This window comes from Ursus americanus, chromosome 17, assembly GCF_024610735.1.
Source record: "Ursus americanus isolate L20-20 chromosome 17, mUrsAme1.1.p, whole genome shotgun sequence".
In the NCBI taxonomy this organism is placed as follows: domain Eukaryota; kingdom Metazoa; phylum Chordata; class Mammalia; order Carnivora; family Ursidae; genus Ursus; species Ursus americanus.
Genome location: NC_142143.1, coordinates 31648693 through 31670665, shown reverse-complemented (window position 1 = coordinate 31670665; position 21973 = coordinate 31648693). Strand labels below are relative to the sequence as shown.

The window sequence follows — 21973 nt, the reverse complement described above, 5'->3', positions numbered from 1 at the left end:
TTAAAAACCTAATTTTCCTCTTAATTTTGCATTATTTCATATATATTCATCAATTAATCCTGGCTCAGGTCATGATCTCGGGGTGGCGAGACTGAGACCTGTGTGGGCTCCATGCTGGTCGTGGAGTCTGCTTAAGAGTCTCTCTCTCCTTCTCCCTCTGCCCTCTCTCCCTCCCTGCTTGCACTTTGTCTTTCTCTATCTCTAAAAACAAAACAAAACAAAACAAAATAGAATTCCTAGAAAATTCTACTTGGGTTTAATTGCAATATAGGATACACTGATTATCTTCAGTCTAGGTCACATGTTACAACCTTTAACTGAGTTACTATCTCCACCTGATATGTATAGTTACCCAGAAAGATAAAAGATATTTTACTGAATGAAGGGCAAATAAATTCTAGGTTGGAAGAATACCAGATATTCACCAAATGAAAAATTAGCTGACCCTCTAATGAAACTTTATCAGCAAAATCTAGTTTGTCTGATATAAATAATTATTTAGTATGAATGAGATCTTGAGAATATAAGGTAATCACCAATTGTTTTCTGTGATGTTGCATATATTATGATGTAGTTGTACTGTGTGAATATTCTGTATCCTTAATATTCTGACCTTCTTTAACTGTACTGTGTGAATATTCTGTATCCTTAATATTCTGACCTTCTTTAACTCCCTATCATCTGGAGACATTTATTTAAATTTTTTACTGTGAGGATGGGTTTGTCAATTTCTTTTTTCCTATCAGTTTTTACTTCTTTAAAATAGTTGTGCATTAGATATATAATGTCTAAATCTTTCAGATGAAATTTCTATCTATATATATGATTTTTGTTCTAAAATCTATTTTGTTCAAAATTATCTTTTCCACCAATAGAAAGAGAATATATAATTTTCTGTGAAAGACATTACTTATTTGAGATATATTGAGTACTCACTGCTAGGCACTTTTATGTGAACTGGGGATACTGAACCAAACACAGATATACTTGCTGGTCTTTAGTGTTTTAATTCAATCATAAGTCATATTGTGGAGTTCTTTAATTTTGGCAATTTTAATATCCCTACTTAAAAATTTAAATTGTAAATGCTACCAATTTCTTATGTTTTAAAATTGTTCTCCACCATAACTTTTTTTCTAAAATTCGTAGTCCTTGATTTCACTGTGTGATTTTTAAAAAAATCTGTTATAATTTTATCTAGGGCCTTCCTATGGTAGATCCTGCTACACTTAACCAGGAAATTAACACATGCAATTTTCTTCAATGGTTGTAATAATAACAACAATCAATACCTATTAGGTGGCCTTTTCGAGATAACTGTGTGCCCCTCACATACCTAATATTTATAGCTCAATATCTTTTGAGAGCCAACAATAGTGTTACTTCTTTCAGAATACTTGAGTACTTCAGACTGCTTTAAGGATACTTCTTCTGAGTCTATAATTTTAAAAATATTTTATTTATTTGAGAGAGAGTGAGCAAGAGAGAGAGCATAAGCAGGGGGAGGGACAAAGAGAGAGGGAGAGGCCCACTCGCCACTGAGCAGGGAGTCCCACAGGGGGCTCAATCAATCCCAGGACCCTGAGATCATAACCTGAGCTGAAGCAGATGCTTAACCAACTGAGTGACCCAGGCACCCCGTCTCTAATTTTTTTTTTTTTAAATACCTTTACAGGGGCGCCTGGGTGGCACAGCGGTTGAGCGTCTGCCTTCGGCTCAGGGCATGATCCCAGCGTTCTGGGGTTGAGCCCCACATCAGGCTCCTCCGCTATGAGCCTGCTTCTTCCTCTCCCACTCCCCCTGCTTGTGTTTCCTCTCTCGCTGGCTGTCTCTCTGTCACATAAATAAATAAAATCTTTAAAAAAAAATACCTTTACAGAACAGTTTTATACTCTATTGAAATGATCTATATATGGATTCTGCTCACTCAATTGGGTCTAAGCTCCTTGATGGGAGAACTAAAACACCATTGAACATTTATTTCATTTCTTGTTATTACCAGAAAATCTTTAATGTATGGGGTGTTTATAAGACATTTTGAACTCAATCAGTTTATATAGATATTAGACAATTATTTCTGATTCATGTAATGTAGGATTTAAAGAATTTTAAAACCTCAATGACTGTGTGAGGGTGGGTGCGTGTGTATAACTTTTTCATTAGAAGGCAGCAAAGCATATAGACGTTAGTGTAAGCCCACCTAACAAAATGTACTTTTTATACAAAATTAGATTGGATACCTTTAAGCTTATCCTTTACCAAGAATCAGATCAAAGGAAGTATTAACATTTAAGTTAAGATCTGATCTCTTTTAAATTTTCAGGCCATTATTTTATAGATTCTTTTAAAACATTGAGTAAAGTTCCTAAAATCTAGCAAGGTAGTAATACATATGTAGGGTGTTGATAATTTACACACATAAAAACTTTTGCTAGTATATATTGGATCATGTATTTTAAATCCCTATACTATTTTTAAAAATTGGAATATTTAGAATATTTAAAAAATATTAACAATGCTATAAGAATTTCAAAGTCAGTAGGACAACCCTTGCCAGACTTTTCCTACTGCAATGCACCATCAGTCTGGAAAATTGAAAAAAAGTCAAGGTTTGCTAAATAAGGGCTGCAGACTACAATTCTTAATTAAGTCATGCTTTTGGAGTTATAAACTTTAATAGACTTTTTCGTGGCATTCTATATTTTACAATTGCTGCTCACCTCAGAATCTATTTCTCTGACAATATTGGGTATACTTAGTCACTAAGAAATGGTTTTGTGTTTAGAAAAAGAAAAAAAGAAATTCTAAGTAAATTTTCCATTTACTCCACAACAAGGAATTATGTCAGACAGTAGGTTAATACTCATACTAAGCTTATAGTTCTACAAGGTATATCCTTTCTGGGTTTCCAAATATAATTGTGCTTTTGCTTCAGTAGAATTCTATGCATAGACTCTGCTATGGACTTAAAAATCAACCTCTTTATTACAAAAGGAGCTTTACTGATAAAGCAAAAATATTGTAATGTATCCCTTTCCACAGCACAATAAATGTGTCTTCAGTGCTCTATTAAGTATACAGAAATGCAGCAGTGACACATTTAAATACAAACTGCTGCAAAAAAAGTACCGCTAGCATTTCTAAGGGACTGAAATTAGGTGGCTCAGATTTAAACTGTTGTTTCACTGTGAATTATGATCCCCTTGCCCTCTAGTGGATCCAGACATTGAAAATGATGTCTATATTATTATACATTTTCCAAGATTCTTCTGGAGACTGAAATGAAGAAGAAAAATCTTCAGACTTCAGTCCCAAGCAAAGCCCTCATTGACTTAAGAGAAATTTATCAATGTAAAGGGATTGGTTTATTACCACTTTAAAACCCTCATGCATCACAAAAGGATTTCCTAAATACTTTCATGGGGACTGCCTGTGCTGCCAAGGGGCTTCCGAAAGGCACTGAACCTTTTGGTGATTGAAATGTACAGTCCCGCTGCAATGAATTAACATAATTGGAATCAGGACTAGATGTTTTTATAGGAGCTGATTACGTGCAGTTCCAATAGTATCATTACTTTAGCCTATCTTATCCTTGAGGGCATACAAAGACTTGGAAATGGCTTTTAAATATGATGGCTGCTCTGCAGGTGAGCAACTCTTTGGTGAGAGGTACATTAGCTATAATTTATAAAGTGTAGTTGGTGGCATTTAACATTCTAATTATATGTAATATTAAAATGTGTTAAGAGGTAATATATTGTGTGTGCTCTCTACCTCAGAAAAGAGTTCCAACCTATCTATATTACTAAGATCTATTAGGGAAGTACAAGATTCTTCATGGTATATTAACCAAATGGAATGCTAGAGTAATGGAGACCAGAATCCATGTAATTGTAGATCTATTTATCTTAAAAAAAAAAAAATCATCAGTAGATCCACTTTCAACAAAGAGCAGGTAGCTACATATTTGGAAAGTCAAATGAAAAGATCAGGAAGGTCCTCGTGGAATTGTTTCATTTCAAAAATCCATATAATACCTTACTCCATTACAATTTAGAATATGTTTTTTAAACTGACAATCTAAAATTCATTTCAAGAATGGGCTTGGTTATTACTTATAAGTAGATATAATAACTATGAAAAGAAAAAAAATCCTGATATTCCTTAATGATTTCTTTCCCTACACACAGAATGCATAATAGTGTAAAAAAACAGTACCACAAATATATCTCTCCAGCCTAGCAACCATCAACTTCATTTTTTAATGATTCCACTTTTTTTTAGATGGTAAATAATGTATAAATAAATGAAATCACCGGATTTCATTTAGATTAACATTGCAATCAATGAGTGGATGAATGTTTAATTATGGAACAGGTTATCATTAGAACTGAATGATTTAGATTCATAGAACTATATGAATTATCAAAAATATGTTAAGGCTATTTGTTTTTGTAAAAAGTAGATAAATAGCAAGTCAAATAAAACTAAAAAAATATTATCTGAGTCTGTGACTTAATGACTGGGTGAAAATGACTAAAGATGAGTTTATCAAAGAGGTGAAGTCAAGATGGCCTGTTTCAAGACACACATGACTGCTATGGAAATATTTTTAAATAACTGAAACTGCTAAGTAACTACTTTTCTTGGAAATTATTTGCAGGGCTCACCTTTATGGTGACAACTACCTCTTCCTCTACACAGTCTTTTTCAAACTTGAGTTGATCATAATTAGCATAATGTCAATCCATATAGGAGAAACATAAATGTAATTCTTATTTTAAATATGATTCTTGATAGAAATAATCAAACCCACATGTGTACTCCTTTCCTCATAGACACTTTATGCTTTACAACATGTTTAGTTACCTAAACTATGTTTAGTTACCTAAAACATAATTCCCTCTTTCCTATATGATTTCTTTTTTAAGTTTGTTGCTAGAGATCCCAGTTGTTGTCTCCCCAAATAACATACCCACCCCCAACCTCCCTTCAGATAAGGGAGAGGATTGGGGAACCTGAGAATGAACACCTGATCCACAATGGGCAAATCATTAGTTTTTCTTCTTGGAATTTGGAATATTGATAGAAGAGTGCATTAGTTAGATGTCAAAATTAGTATCAACTTTGTTCATATCATTGGCACTATTGTTGGTGCCAATAATGGCTAAAGCAATGAATGGTCAAGTAAAAATTATGGAAAACAAAAATGAAACACCCTGCCTCAAAAGCCAGTCTTCAGAGAGGAAAACTGAACAAATGTATATAGAGGGAAGATATGAAAAGATTCACAGCCACACAAAGACAGGGAGGAACTATAAACTTACACTTATATTGTGGTCACATTGTATATCTTGCAATTAATCCTTCATACTTTCCATATGGCAATACATTCTTATTTTACTTAAACTCATTTGAATGGGTATCTATTATTTTATAATAAAACTCTCCATGATTACAATCCTATATTAACAAAGATAATCATACCTAAGTTTATTTCATTCTTGAGCACTCACAACTAATTACTCTTTTCTAGAGAGATAAAGGTATATGAATGTTTGACATTTTAAACTAGTAGCTCATTGATATTTTCCTTGTGGAATGTACATGTACAGTAGAATTATTTTAGAGAAAAAAGAATATTATAATGCTTAACTTTGTCTTTTGCAATATAACCGCATTCATCTGTAATGTTGAGCTTTCAGTGTATGCAGTTTAAGTAATATAGAAGATTATTTCTCTTTCACACAATCTTCCAGGTAGGCAAGTTATCAAGGGCAGCTCTACTTCATATGTCTATCCAGGGTCTCAAATTGGTAGTAACTTCTACTCTCCGCAAAAAGCAGTTTCCCACTCTGGGCCTAAAGTAGCAGTTACAGGAGTCTCAAGCTCACAGCCAGTGGAAAGGAATGAAGGACGAAATGAGTGACAAGCAGGATCATTTTATGGAAATAACATGAAAGTTGCACACAACGCATCTGCTTACATTCTTGTAGCAAGGGTTTCTCCACATGGTCATACCTAATTCTATGGGAGGTCTTTTAACTTTAGCCATGGGACTTGCTAGGAGTTGGGTGTGGAGGGTTCTATTACTAACAGGGAGAAAGAGATTGGTGAGAAATTAAAATCTCTGCCAAGAAATAATCTTCTGATATAATCTTTTTGTATAGATCTTTCCTGTATAACAAAAATACTTAGAAATCATAGGTTGGCAGGAGCAATAATACCAGAGATTTTTATCAACAGCCAATTGAATATTTTTTCACCCATTAAAAGGTTCTACTCATGATATATGTATTAACAAGCATAAAACTTATTTAGAAACATATTTTAATACAGTAAAATATGAAATGAATTTCATTAATTTATTTAAAGGCCAATCTACTTCATTACATAGTTTTTAAAACAAATTATAATAGGGTTGTGATTTTCTGTTTAAATAAGGAATGCAAGTTTTTAAACCGAACTACCAAACACCAAACTAGTATCTTACAAACTAGAGTAAGTTACTATTTTGCCATAATGTTCCAAGAAAAACTTTGATGTTACAGAGCATTAAACAGAAAAATGTCTATATTTCTAAAATCTCTATGGTTCCAAATTTTTAATCACTGATGAACAAAGACTTATGACCTAGGAGAAATTGGAGAAAGTAAAAATGAGATGGTGTTTCCTGGATTAGAAAGGTATTGACCTTTCGATTCTCCATTTCATTTACACTGATTGCATCAGACAAGGAGAGTAAAGTCTACAAATTGTGGCTGATGTGAGAAAGATAGAAAAACCCTAATGTAGAAGTTCGAAACTAATGAAAAATAAGTTTAAGGGTTTTTTTTTTAAAGCAAAAGAAATCAGCTTTCTTTTCAAAGTGGTAGAGAAACAAAATAATAAAAAAAGATTGAAATAGGAAAATAAACCTGATCTATGTACCAGCAATCATACATCTTATTTTAGTCCAAGAGAAGGTTTTAGTTTGAAACTTTAGAGATTTAAAAAAAAATACAATTTTCCATTTGGATTTTTGGCTCAATATCAATCAGATTAGCTTTCCAAATCAGTGTAGTTACGTTTGCTTCTAGTCTGTTTGTGGAATCTTTATTTTAGCTGTAAGAACATGGGTTTAGAATCCTGGATCCTCAACTAGAAATATCAATATAATTACATGATTTGGAGCAAGGCCTTATTTCCCCGTATCTATTTTCTTACCCTCAAAATGATATATTTATAAAGTGTTATCTGACTTTCTCTGGGATGTTTACTGAAGAAGCTGCATTATACTGTGGATAAGTTTTGCACTGAAGATCAGAAAAGTTTCATGATAAACAGGGAACATCTTTTAGGATCATCATTTATTTGAAGATTTTGTGGGATCCAGGACCACATTGATATATGAAAGCATACAAATTATGGAAAATAAGATTTTGCATTAAGTATTAGGAAAGATAATAAATATGTGGCTGTGCCTACTTTGGCAGGTTTTGCTTTTGACCTGAACACATCCTGTAACACTACGGTTCTTAATCATTTCTCTCTCTCATCCCCTTCTAACCCCATTCAAAAAGTTCTGGTGAATACTGTACATTTCGTGTGTAGACCAAAGACTTACATACTATAAATCCATTGATATCTCTTTTTGCCTTCTAAGTCCTTCCCACTTTCATATACCTCCCTGGGACTCAGTATCCAGGCTTTCTTCTCAGTCCTCCTTCACAAAGCTATTATGTACCACAATTTAGATTCATGCCCACAATACAAATGCCACATTCTATGACATGAGACTTTATTCAGCAAACTTATTTTGTCAAATATTCCTCAAACATGCTCCTTTAGACAAGTGAAAGAATGTGTATCTTAGTTCATCATACAATAGGTAAAATAGCACCCTACTTTCACTGGGTGATGCATGCTCATATTCTCCCTCTGAATTTAAGGAGAATGATTAAGAAAACAAATTCTAGAGCTGTACTGCGTGGTTTTAAATCCTATCTCTGCCCTTTATTATTACAGAGCGAAGTAACGTAAATGTCCTCTGTTATTACTGATACTTGAGTTGAAGAGTTTTAGAAGCAGAGGACAGTGAACTCAAGTAGAACTCAGTTTTAATTCTGACTCTGATTCTCATTAGTTGCATGACTTGAGAAAAGCCACTTGCTAACACTGATAGCTTCTTTTTATGGACTTTTGGGGAAATACAAACCTAGCAAACTTAAAAGGATCGGTGATCACACACACCACACACACCACAAAATCACTAAATAAATGTTATCTATTACTGTTTCAGTGTGTACTGAGAATGAAAATAAGGGAAGAAGAAGATGTATAAAAGTTTTAAGTAATTTAGTACAAAAAAAATGCAAGGAAGTTTAGATTCAACATTCATTTAACAATGTCTTTTGTTTGCCTATTATGAGCCAGGCGCACAGATAAGCATTAGACAGTGAGCAACATCAGACATCGTCTTTTATTCTTTTTTTCTTTTTTGAAGATTTCATTTATTTAGAGAGAGAGGGACAGAGAGGGCACAAACCGAGAGGGAACGGCAGAGGGAGAGGGACAAACAGACTTCCCACTGAGCAGGGAGCCCGATGCGGGGCTTGATCCCAGTACACTGGGACCATAACCTGAGCGGAAGACAGACACTTAACTGACTGAGCCACCCAGGCGCCCCTGCCTTTTATTCTTACTCAGCTCATTCTCTGTGTTCTCTGGAGCACTCTTTAAAAAAAAAAAAAAAAAAAAAGTAAAATAAAATAGGTGACCTTTCATTATTTACAGAAACCAACTGGAATAGAGATAAAGGAAGATAGTACAGTCCCATTAATATGGATTCTAGATAAACTTATCAGACAAATTATTAGAACCACATAGTAGCTTAATAAAAAAAGAATAAGTGGTACTTCTGTGGTCAATCGTAATATATTACCGATGAGTTTATTGGCATATATACTTTTGAAAACAAGTCAGAAGAGTATTCCAATATGAAGAAAATGAGTATATCTCATTACAAAAGCAACAAACTAATGCCCAATTTGCATATTTGAGGGGGTAGGATCAATGTTAAAAAAGGGAAAATCAGCCATCAACAATTTGTTGAGATGCTAACAAATCTGTGACTGTGTTTCTTCCTAACCCCTGTGTTGTATTTCTGAATCGATATTGGCTGACTCAGAAAGAGTATTAACACAAGCCACATGAGGACCACGTTCCTAAGCTGGAATATTTCAGACATGTGTACTAAAACTTTTCAAATATTTTACCATTTTTTTATCTAATATTCAAAATTGAAATAACAGTTTCAAAAAAGCATTTTAGGAGTACACTTGAGTGTGAAAAATGCTTCACAAGTTGAGAATAGATGGAAACCTTGTGTGTTTGTGGAGTAATGGAGTAGGCACATCTTCTGACACTCAGGCAAATATGCTATTAGCCAAGGTTTCCTTTGCTTTTCAAATTCAATACCTGAGAGTTTAATTAACACCTTACTAATTAATTGCTTCCACATAAATAGAGTTTTAGTAAAGACTTAGGATCACATTTGAAATTATGTATTTTTTCTCTTCAATTTTAGTATCTGAACATATTTTCAAGTATTTGTATTTTGACCAATTTGGAATAATATAACACTGGGAATCCCTATTAATCTTAGTATCCTGAAATTATGTCTACTGCAATTGTATAATAATATAAATATATATGTTTATCGATTTATAAATTATATATATGTAAATAATATAAAATGTAAACTGACTTCAAAGTAAAATCCCATTTACCAGTTTTGAGTCACAGAAAGTGAGGAGCAAAAAGCCGGAACACTTTATCTTCTACTATATTCTCACTTTGAGAATTCATGAACAAAAGTGGGGGACCAAGATTAAATTAAGATGGAATTGGGCATAAAAGTCAATAAACCAGAAAAGATTAGAAGGGATCTGTGCGAAACAAGGAGATAAAACTTTGATTTAAAACAATACACTACATGGGACTCTTCCTCGTACCACTCTTGTTTTACAATCCTATGCTGAAATCCATGATGATTAAAAGGAATGCTTCCATGACCACAGGAAAAACTGGTGTCTTCAATAGTTTCTATATAAAAAGAGAAAATAGTGAAGGAATTGAGGTAATGAAAAGACCTTGGGAGCTTCCAGTAGGACTTTCAAGCCTTGATCGTGAGGATACAGAAAATAAATAAATGAAAGAAATAGAAAATGGAAGTTAAAAGCAGAAATTAAGTGCTAATAAAACTGGATAACTGTAGAATTGACAAAACTAAGATTCAGTTCTTTAAAATATATTATATTGATAAGATGCTGACAACTCTATAATCAAGAGAAAAAATGAAGTTACGGAGGTTAGAATGAAAGCAAGTACAACTAGAATGGGAGCAATTAAAAAATATGAGAATGTTATGAACAATGGACACTTTTGTAGAAAAATGTTCTTGAAAAGCGTTAATTTTAAAAGAATTCTAATATTTAAGCCAACAAAGAAAAATTTTAATATGTAATATTTAAGCCAACAAAGAAAATTTATATTTGAGCCAACAAATAAAATTAAGATACGGTGAGATATTTTCACTAAAAGAGCACCATGGTCGAGATTTTCATGAACATAAGAGCACGTTATAACCTACAAACAGTGGTTACCCAGGTTTGTAGGTTGCTATAACTGCAATTGTTTATAAATTATTCATTACTTTAAAAACCAGCAATAAAACATTAGAAGTAAGTTTTGCCATGGAAAAGCTCAGAAGTTAGCTTAAAGATTAATAAAAGATCACATTTATTCATATAACCAAAGCAGAATATAAATATGGCAAATATGAGATAACATGGTTATATTATATATGTAGATATAGAGTTTTCATTAAATTATTTATACTAAGTTAAATATTTGTATAAGATATTAAATCAAATTTAGTTTGTATTGATTCATAAATTCTGTCTCTACATAGTCAGAACAATTCATTTTGGAAAAGGATCAACCGAATAACAAAGGTTTTAGTAAGAATCTCTCAGTGGCAAAATCAGGTATATCTGAGAAAGTATTTCACAAAAACAGACTTTAAGGATTTTATGTTTAAAACACAAAACTTTCATTAAGTTTCAAGACAGATAAGCACTTAAGGAAGCTCCTATCCTCTTGTCTATTTGAATCATCATTCACTAGAATAATTGTTATTAGGAAATGTGCCTGATTCATTTTCTTCACATGCTAACTATACATGACATGACATATCACAGCAATTACTGTCAAGAGAATTACTATTAAAAGAATCATTTTCTCTGCACTTAAAGTGTTTTCACTTAAAACAAAAAGAATACAAGTAGTCTTTTTGTGCCTATTATGGAGTGATCTCGCCCTGGATATCCTCACAGTTCCCTCATTGACTTCTTTCAGGTCTCACTGATCAGATAGCACTTTCTCATAAAAGATTTTATCACCTATGTGAGATTGTTTTTTTGTTCACAATTTATTCACTCTCCCAGGAGGAGACTGGACTTTGGGTGTGGCCATACGACTTGTTTTGTCCAATAACATGTGAAGAGAAGTGGCACACGTTCTTCCGAGCAGAAGCTTTGAGAATCTTTACATTGTTGCTCGCATCTCATTTCCCACAGCCCAAATGCCCTCATGGTCTGCACAGAAGCTGTTCTTAACCTGAGCCCTCAGGGTAAAACAACATGCCCTGTGACTGACAGGTAGTTTTAGCCATAATTAATGTTTACTGTAGTAAACCTCTGAGATTTGGGGTCTGATTGTTATCGCAGTATAACCAGCCTATTCCCAGTATCTCATATAAACTGCAGGTATACTTCCTTTAACTTGCATCACTTTTTTTTCTCATAGCATTTTTTTTCCTTTTAACATAGATATCTTTATTTGTTTATTGTCTGTTTCCACACATAAAAATATAAGCTCCATGAGGGCAGAGACTTTAGTATTTTCATTGCTGAATCCCCAGTGCCTAGTTTAGTGACTGTGGTAATTATTAGCCAGATGGAAGGTGCATGGGAGGAAGAAGGGCATTTCAACCTAAGGCTGATTCAACCTAATCTCTCCAAAATGCCAGAGGAGAGATACAAGCTCTCTCACTGACTGTGTCAATTTCATTTTTCTTTCCAGATGAAAAGAGAAAATGAATCAAAGTGGGATGGTAGGAAATTGAAGCACTGGTATTATAGTTATCTATGAAGTCCAGGCAAATCAAGAAAGAGAAACAACATAGCAATTTGAACAGGGGAAGTTCAATATACAGAAGCATTAACTACAACAGAGGAGTGGAGTAATAGAGAATAGGCTAGTAAGAGATAAAGAGAACTTACAAGATCTAGGAATAGCAAATGGAAGGAGCAGACACAAATACCAAAGGAAAAAAAAATATATATGTATAAGTAGTACTAGGGCTGGGATAAAAGGCCCAAGGAAGAGACCCCATTCCTGCCTCCACCCCTCCATTTTCCATCCAGAGCTGAGACATAGACTTTACTGGAGGGCATTGTTCTGAATCATTGCATGTCAAAGAAATTACTATGGTGTTGTTCCTGTAGAACTTGCTGGAAATATGTCCCCTATAGTGCTGAGCAGTGTCCTACTGAGACACTCTACTGCAAAACCACCTAAGGAAGTGTGCACAGAAAATGCAGGTCACTATCAACTACAGGACTACATGATAAGCCACGTATGCTAGCACACAAAAATAAGGAGGCGAAAACCTTTTCCTCTTACAATGTCTGTCCAACATCTTCTGCGGGAAAAGCTTACAATCATACCAATTGCCAAAAGAAAATAATTTAAAGATTCCCAGATACATGTTTACAGAGAAGGCAATGCACAATGACTTTGGAATTGAGAGGCAGTGAACTGATAACTGACATGCCAGGTAAGACACGTCGGTGACTATTCCAAGAGCATGGAAAGGGAGGTGGACTACCTTTGTGAGATGTAGAGCCATTAGCAAAGTAGATTTGACAGAATTTGTTAACAGATTGGATGTGGGATGGAAGAAAGAGGAAGAATCTAATCCTCGGATTTGACCATGGATGACTGATTCCCTAAAATATGAAATTAAAGAAGAAATGATCCTTGGGAAGATCAGCAGGGAAGAAAATTATTAAAGGAAGTTGTAGACACATTGAATCAAAGATACATATTAAATATCTAGATGGACGTGTCCTTTAGATAATTGAATACAAAGGTCTGGAGCTCAGGAGGGGATACAAACTGGGATATGGATTTTATACTTTTCATACAAAATAATCATTAAATACTTGATATAGAATCCAGCAGAGAGTTGCTAGGTAAAATAACAGACATTGGATTATACCAATCAAGAATGAAGAGTGAAAAGAGAAGCCTGCCAAAGACATGTAACCCAGAAAAAAAACTAGTATTTAATGGTATGCTTTTGTTCCCCTGGCTTCCATCAGGACATTCAGTACCAAGTATTCCTTTCACAAGGCCAGGTTTTATACAGCACACGGAGGGTTTATCTCCATTGGAACACTCCATATAACATCTTTTTCCTGAATGATGGCAAACTATAACATGTGTGCCTCCTGCACCTAAAATCTAGTAGTTATTCATGTTATTGACAATGAATTTTTAAAACAATTTCTCATACTATGACTGAATGATATGAGCTATCAGGGGGCAACATCATCTTAATAAATGAAGAGTGACATCTGCATGGTGACTTATAGCCCTGGGTGGAATTAACTACCTTTCCCAGGGTGAGTTTTCATGGAGAATCATTCTTCGATGAGTTAGAAGGTTCCCTTGGGCAGTCAGAGAGTTGCTGTTGGAAAGTCTGTGGGTAAGAAAGTCCTCGGCCTCCCCTTGATGGTTTGGGCTTTTTCCATATTATCATCATTATAGTCACAATCCTGCCAGCAACTATAAAAGCAAAAAGTATGCAGTAAAGAAAAGCAAGAAGAGGAAAACGAGAAGAGCCAAATGAAAATTAGAATAAGAAAAAAAAAAGATTAGATACAATTAAAACTTTAGAGTAAAAACAAGAAAAATATTGAAATAAATAATTTTAAAGAGGTAAGCATAACTAGAAAATACAATATAAAATTTAAGTTAAAAGTTAAAGCCACAATATTTAAAATAAGAATGATTATAATAAAACATATGTATATCTAAACATGTGAAAGAAATGAATAATCTTAAAACCTTCAGACAAGATATTTATATGAACCCATGAAATTAATAACCAAGTAACTATAAAGTATAAAACTATATTTCTTTAAAGCTAAAAAATAAAAGTGGATAGTCCAAAGTCAGTTTATGACCTATATTTGAATGAGAAGTGGCAGGGTAGAAGTGAAGAAATCAAACATAAGCCGGGCAGGGATTTAGATTCTTATTAGTATTTTCTATGTATCTGATTTTTGTTGAACAGTCCATGACCTTGGACTGACCTGGCCTAATTGCCCTGAAGGATGGTTTGCCAAGATATGATCTTGTTTTACTCTAGGCTACAGTTCAAGTCAGAGAAAAATTGAAGACCCCCAGTGACCTACTAAGAACCATACATTAATGAGTTCAATGTTCTCAGAAATCCCAGCAGTCTAGAAAATCAGAGAAACACATTTACTCATGCATACCATAAATCATTGGTGTATACTAAATACAAATATAAAATTATATTGTAGGAAAGAAAAAACATAATGAACAAAAAATTTTTAAAAACTTGGCCAATAGTCCTGATATAGCTGGTGGTGGAAAATTCCTATTTGTATATTATATATTTATCTCAGAATGACTTGAAGAATAATTGCTCTATGAAAATTATAGGCAGAGAAGCTTAAGCAATGACTTATGCATAATTTCAATCTTTGATTCATCATTCTGCCATGATCTAATAAATTATAGAAGCATTTGTAATGTATAATGAAACATAAAGTTGTAGGTTTGAATCTTAAGTCTGTTCCTTACTCTGTGAGTTTTTCCCCTAATATCTCAGATTCCTCAGGCTTTTAATGTGTGCAACTTGTAGGGCTATTTTCAAGATTAAAAATGATGCATACAAAACATCTGGCACATCGTATCTCACAGAGTGAAAAGTACCTCTCATTTTTGTTGTTATACTTACAGCTACTGAGTTTGCACTGTTCTGGAATTAGCACTAATCTTCAATCATAAACTAACTTGAATACTAGGAAGGTTTTGAAAGGCCACAAGCAAGCCAATTAACTCAATTAATTGGTGTCAAAAAATCAGCGCTGCTACTCTTTTTAAAAATTTCAGTGACCTTCCCTTCAGATTATGTTGCAGTCATTGTACAATAAAATACATATCTGATACTTGCAGTTAAAATAACTTCCGTGCTAATTCATTTATCCAAGCATCTTTCACATTAGTGTATTCTTATTCAGTAACTAGTGTTGTCAGGATTAACTGGTCTGATGACCATTCATATAAATATAAAAGGACATGATAAGTCAGACATGACACGGTCACAGCACATGTAGAATTTTAGTTATTTACCACAATAGGATTTGCCTCTAAGGTAAGAAAAGTTGTTTTAAGTATTATTGATTTTTACTTGGAAAATGTGTCCTATTGATTTTTCCATCTAGACCTTTAACTATGGCTTTTAATACACTATTCTTGTCTATAATGACAACCAATAGAAAATCAAGAACAGAAATGGGATGGCCACAGGTGGGTAAAATCAGGCTTTAAGAAAAGGATATATGCCCCGCCACCTCCCTACCACCCCTGCCCCTTCACAAAGTGCTACTCACTTCTGAAACAGAAAACAAGGTTCTCAGCTTTTTGAGTGAAACCATGCGGCAAGTGTAAAAAGTAAACAACTGCATTTACTGTTTCAAAGCTTCTATGCTTTTGGGCAAAGAATTTCTGTGCTTCTGACAAAAATGAAGTTCCAATTATATGGAGGGGTTGATTATGTGACTTTCTGTATTTCTTTCATTTTGGCTTTGTTTTTCAAGTTGTCATTAGTTGGCTCTATTTTATTACCTTTTGGGACTTGGCACTCGAGCATTTGGAAATCTGTTTATTCAGGGAAAGAAACAAACAGCAACAAAACTGCTGGAATTCTGGAGACACTGTTTATCATCTGGTCCTGCACAGTCAATATTCTTTGTTCTTCAGAGAACCTCCTGCACAGCTATCCAGGAGTAGCTGCTCTGGGTAATGCTTTTATTTACCTCTTCATGTCCACCTCCCTGCATCTTTTCTACTTTTCTCCCTTCTTTCTCTCCCCCCTTTCTTTTCTTCCCTCTCCCCTTCGCTTTCCTTCTTTCCTTCCTGTTTTCCACATTTTATCTGTCTTGTTTCATTTAGATTTGAAAGCGCAAAAGAAATAATATAACGTAAAATTCCAGTATTTGTGCAAAAAATATTTGTGCAATTTCATCAGGAAACAGACTTTATTATTTTATTTGTCCCAGATTTTGACCACAGTAGAATGAAATTGTAAAGAACACAATTCTGTTGCCACGCTAACAGATACCAGCAGTTTATGGTTTTGGTTTCTGTGCCATGAACAGTCACCCCTCAGGCATGCCCACTTAAGTTCTCTGGGAACTTTCAGACTTATTTAGAATTTCGTAGTTAAAAGTGCTACATTGATGCTTTTCTCTGGCTCTGTAAAGCAATTTGATTTCCAGACATTAATTACTGACTAAAAGAAGAAAAGATTAAAAGAACAATAACAACAAAAAAGCCACCTAATAACTGGACAAGTTATTAAGGTATAGATAATTAAATTATCATTCAAAATATTAAAAAGCTTTAACTATATGAAGGATCCCATAAAATAAATTCCTATAGAAAAAAAATTCCAAGTTTCTGCTTGGACATTTTAATTAACTAAATAATAACATTCATAGTAAATTTTTTGAATAAAATCAGACACAATTCACATATTGTTGGCCATTTAATTAGTTGTGTTCTAGCATCTTATCAGGTTTGTTATATTTTTTATGTATATTAGTATCCCTCATTTTATGCTTGATGATCATTGAGACGATATAAGTTGCCCTCGGTCACACAGAGTAGAATTATCTACAGTCTAGCTCCCTTGTTCTGTCCACTCCATGTTGCACTTTAAATTTTTTTTTAATTAGATAAACTGCCTTCAAGAAGATGGCATATGGAATCGGTTTATTTTAATTAAGTGTCAAGTAGCTACACTGGACAATGGGATCATTTGCCAGTAAAAGCAGCAGTGTCTGTAGAATACAGTAGTCAGTGGAAGGCCAGCCTCACGTAAGATGACAAAACTTTAATGGATTTAAAAATCAGTTCTCAGCTGCTTTACAGTTTTCTCTGACTAACTCTGGGGAAATAGACAATTTGAAACCTGTTACAGAAAAGCGATTATGTTGGAAATTTTATAGAAGTGTGATTTTTCTGTTCAGAACCATGGTGGGAGAAGATAAGAATGTCAGAAAAAAAAGTGATGTTCAAGAAAGGGATCATTTTCGGGGCACCCGGGTGGCTCAGATGGTTGAGTGTCTGACTTGGTCCTGATTTTGGGGTCCTGGGATAGAGACCCATGCAGGGCTCCCTGATCAGTGGGGAATCTGTTTCTCCCTCTCCCACTGTCCTTCCCTCTGCTTGTGCTCACTCTGGCTCTTTCTCTTAAATAAATAAATAAAATCTAAAAAAAGAAAGGAAGGAAGGGAGGGAGGGAGGAAGGAAGGGAGGGAGGGAGGGAGGGAGGAAGGAAGGAAGGAAGGAAGGAAGGAAGGAAGGAAGGAAGGAAGGAAGGGAGGGAGGGAGGAAGGAAGGGAGGAAGGAAGGAAGGAAGGAAAGAAGGAAGGAAGGAAGGGAGGGAGGGAGGGAGGGAGGAAGGAAGGAAGGAAGGAAGGGAGGAAGGAAGGAAAGAAGGGAGGGAGGGAGGAAGGAAGGAAGGAAGGAAGGAAGGAAGGAAGGAAGGAAGGAAGGAAGGGAGGGAGGGAGGAAGGAATCATTTTTCTCCTGGCAAAACTGAAGCAGATTGATTACATTGCCTAAGATTGAATTTATTTATGCTTGCATCTTTATTTAAAGATAACTATTAGAAGTAGTTCCAAAAAGCAAATAAAATAATGAAGCAATCATTCTGCATACCTCTGGTTATTTCCTTTAGTCTTTTGCAGTCTTCCAGTTCAAGGAAACAAGTACATTTTTTAAAGACATGTTGTACAAAGTTGCCTTCTAGATTACTCGACCAATGAAGCTGGAAAAGTGACAATCAAAACTGCAGCTCTTCAGACAAGCTGAAGGCAATTTTGGATTCAAGCATTAAGAAAAAAAAGAAGAAAAAAACAGACTTTCTTTCTCACACTTGTGCTTCTGTTTTTGCTGACAATGCCACAAAGATGCTGCACATCGAATGTCTCTACAGCAGACCGTTAGATCACACCTCCGATTTGTAGCTATTTTTCTCAAGACCTGTACTCTGACACCATTAGTCTAATTCTTTTCTTTACAGCTCTGAGATCAGCATTGTCATTTAAATTAAAATAACACACTTAAATATGATAGAATTTATTCTCAAAAAACCTCGCAACTAAGAATGGACCTTTGTTAAATCCTTTTTGAAAGCAAGCTGGTAATCCATTGAGCCTTAAATATTATTGATGTGTCATGTCATACTTACAAAAGCATTCTATTTTTCCACAATACTTTTTCCTTAACATCTTCTGGGATTGTATGCCTTGCTCTTTTTCTAAACAAAACTGCAGAAATGTAGGATCTAAGTTTACTGAGAATCAGTACTTTGTTAACCTTCATTTTCCATGGACTCATCTTCTCTGACATGATTCACAAATAAAATTATTATTTTATGAAAAATAACAAGAATCATAACAAGGAGCCCCTTTGTTTCTCCACAAGTGTTTCAGTAATTAGAAACATGAAGACAGCACTGTGCTCTAAGAATACCTCTAAGCAAAAAGTTTCAAGTACTTCCTCTGAGCCGTCAGGAGTTTAGCACACTGACCAGTCTTTCTGACACACTTTGAATCAGATGTCCCTAAGCAATGAAACAGCAGCTTTCCCCCCAAACTGACATCTGGTGAGCATTTATCAATCTAATAAACATTAACCAGATCGTGTAACTTAAAAAAAAAAAAAAACTCTTAAAAATATGTTATCTCCATTCAAATTCACTTTTATAGAGCTAAAGCCCAACAAAACTTCTGTCAAACACAGTTGTCAGCAGAATCAACGGTAGCCTACAATGAATGATTGGCTACCTAGTGGTAAAGGGATATGTGATGCATGCATTTAGGAAACATTTTGATCATGGAATATGCTGAAATTGCTCTGTGCTCCTGCTTGATGTCTATTTCTTATATTTTATCAAATATACTTCCACAGTACAAAAGAAATCAAGTCACTGAAGTATAGTCTATAAAATGCACACAGTGGAAATTGTGTTGCAAAATATAAAGTAAAATTTTAAGAGGAAAAGGAGTGTATGAACTAAGAGTAAAATCAGGAGTAAGAGTGAAGAGCAGAGTCACTGTGAAGCCAACAGGAGAGGCTTGTACCAGGAGAAGGGGATACTGGAATGCACCTGTTATGTAGCAGATGCATGCTAGATTTGGCAGAATCAACACAGTAACCAAGGGAAAATCCAGGCCAACGTGTAAACTTTTGAGTTTTCATTTTGATCCAGTAGGACAAATGGTCAGAGATACAAAGATCTAGATTGAAAAATCTACAAATCACTAGAATTCATACACATATTATCTGAATAAGCAGCAAATCGGATCACTGCTTAACCCAGGGAAAGAAGATTTCAATGTCTAAAGCAGTAGATGTTTTCCATAAAGATTTAGATAATAAATACTTCAGGCTTTGCAGGCCATTTAGTGTTTGTTATTACTACTCAAATCTATGCAGTGAGGATGCAATCATAGACAATATATAAATAAATGAATGGTGCTATGTTCCACTAAAACTTTATAGACACTAAAATTCAAGTTTTCACATGATACAAAATATTCTTCTTTTTATTACTTTCCAACCACTTAAAACCGTATAAAAATACTTCTTAGTTATCAGAACACACACAAATAGATGCTGGCTAGTTTTGACCTGTCTGTTGTAGTTTGCTGGCACATAAGCTAGAGAAATAAAACCTTTGTAATAAGAGAGCATGGTTGATGCTGGGAATCTGCAAAATGTGAGTAGTTTTAGCAGGAATTCTCTAGTCTGAAATTTGTTTCAAGAATCAATAGCATCAGCAACTTGCAGTATTCTAATTCAGTTTTTCTGACATGAAAGCCTGTGGCTTAATTTAGTGACAAATAAAATCTTGAATTTAAATAGATTCGGCAGATTGTGCCTAGGACTATTTTTATTTGTATTTTGCTCTAACTATTATAAAGTCATCTTAAAGACTTGACAGATATTTTAAAATAATTAGCTGTATTTTTCTATGAAATACATATAGATCTAATATATGTCTAAATATATGGCAAAATGTGTACCTTCTTATAGGATAGTTAGCAAAACTTCAGGCTTTGGTGCTGAAATGAAAACAGCATATCTAATTTTAAAGAGGACATTTACATTTTCAAGGTTGTATGTACAGTGGTTAAGGGGATGGTCTATAGAAACAGACTGCCTGGACACAAATCAGAGTTGGGTCACTTCTTACTATATCACTTTGTTCAGGTTACCTAAACTCTGTTCCTCAGTGATTCATCTACAAAATGGAGATATTCCATAGAGGTCTTTTGCAAAAACCTATGTAAAATACTTAGACTAGGGACTGACACAAAGTAAGCTTTATAAAGTTGTTTGATTTGTTATCCTTATCAGAAATCACCCCCTCAAGTATCATTTCCTCATTGTCAGACACTCCCTTGAAGGAGCCTGGGTGGCTCAGTTGATTAAGCATCTGCCTTTGGCTCAGGTCTTGATCCCAGAGTCCTGGGATCCAGTCCCACATCCATCTCACTTCCTGCTCAGTGGGAAGCCTGCTTCTCCCTCTCCCTCTGCCCCTCCCCCTGTCATGTGTGTGCTCTCTCTCTCAAATAAATAAAATCTTTAAAAAAAAAAAGAAACTCCCTTTAAATAATCAGAATAATACACATACACACACATACACACATACATGCACATGCACAATTTTGGCTAGCAAGATAATTAGGTGATCTAGACAAATGTCCTTTATATGAACATTAACACATATCTTGGTCAACTTTCAATATGACAGTAATTTCCTACTCATGTTCTTCATTTCAATCTGAAAAACAGAGCTTGTTTTAAAATATAAAGGAGTATTTAATCTTTAGAAGAGATAAAAGTATATTTTACACTAAATGCATACTTAAATAGCTATTTCAATATATGGATTTGAGCAAAAAGAATATTATCAATTAGTTACCACAATTATAGTGAAAATTTTGCCTGAAAGGGTTAAGGTAATTTTACTCCATTGACAGGTTACTCTTCCTATTAGTTATATGCCTCTGTATTCTAATTGAACATTACATGTGCATTTCTAATTTTAGAACTATATTTGTATTGACTTGGCATAGAAATTCAGTGAGAGGTCACAAATAAAAGCAACTGCTTCCAAGTTCCACACTTATGAATTAGTCTTATGGTAAGGTATTTCGAAAATCTGGTAGTAGTTTCAAATTAAAATATTTAAATGTGATAATTGACAGCGTTGTCACTAAAGTATAAACCATTGTCACCTTGTCTTTCTGACCTTTGTAAAAATAAATTCTAAAATGAATGCTTATAAGTTTAACATCATACAAAACCCAATTTTTCAGGTACAAACAACAAAACAAGCACAAAAACAAAGTGTAGTAAAAAATCCAGATAGACTATAAAATGCAAAAATACAAATACAAAATACACATCCTTTTCTCCAGCTTCTTTATATCCTTTTTAGGATGGGACAGATATAAATATTTACACAAGGCACATTTAACCCCGTTCTGTCTTCTTTATAACCTATTAGGTATTTGTTACTTTTCCTGTT

At 34.3% G+C, this 21973-nt stretch overlaps 1 protein-coding gene across 2 annotated transcripts in view; it reads right to left on the bottom strand.

Moving 5' to 3' along the window:
• Window positions 1–21973, bottom strand: part of MGAT4C (MGAT4 family member C) — a 710947-nt gene that overhangs the window by 561674 nt on the left and 127300 nt on the right. The gene's annotated exons all lie outside the window — the stretch shown is intronic.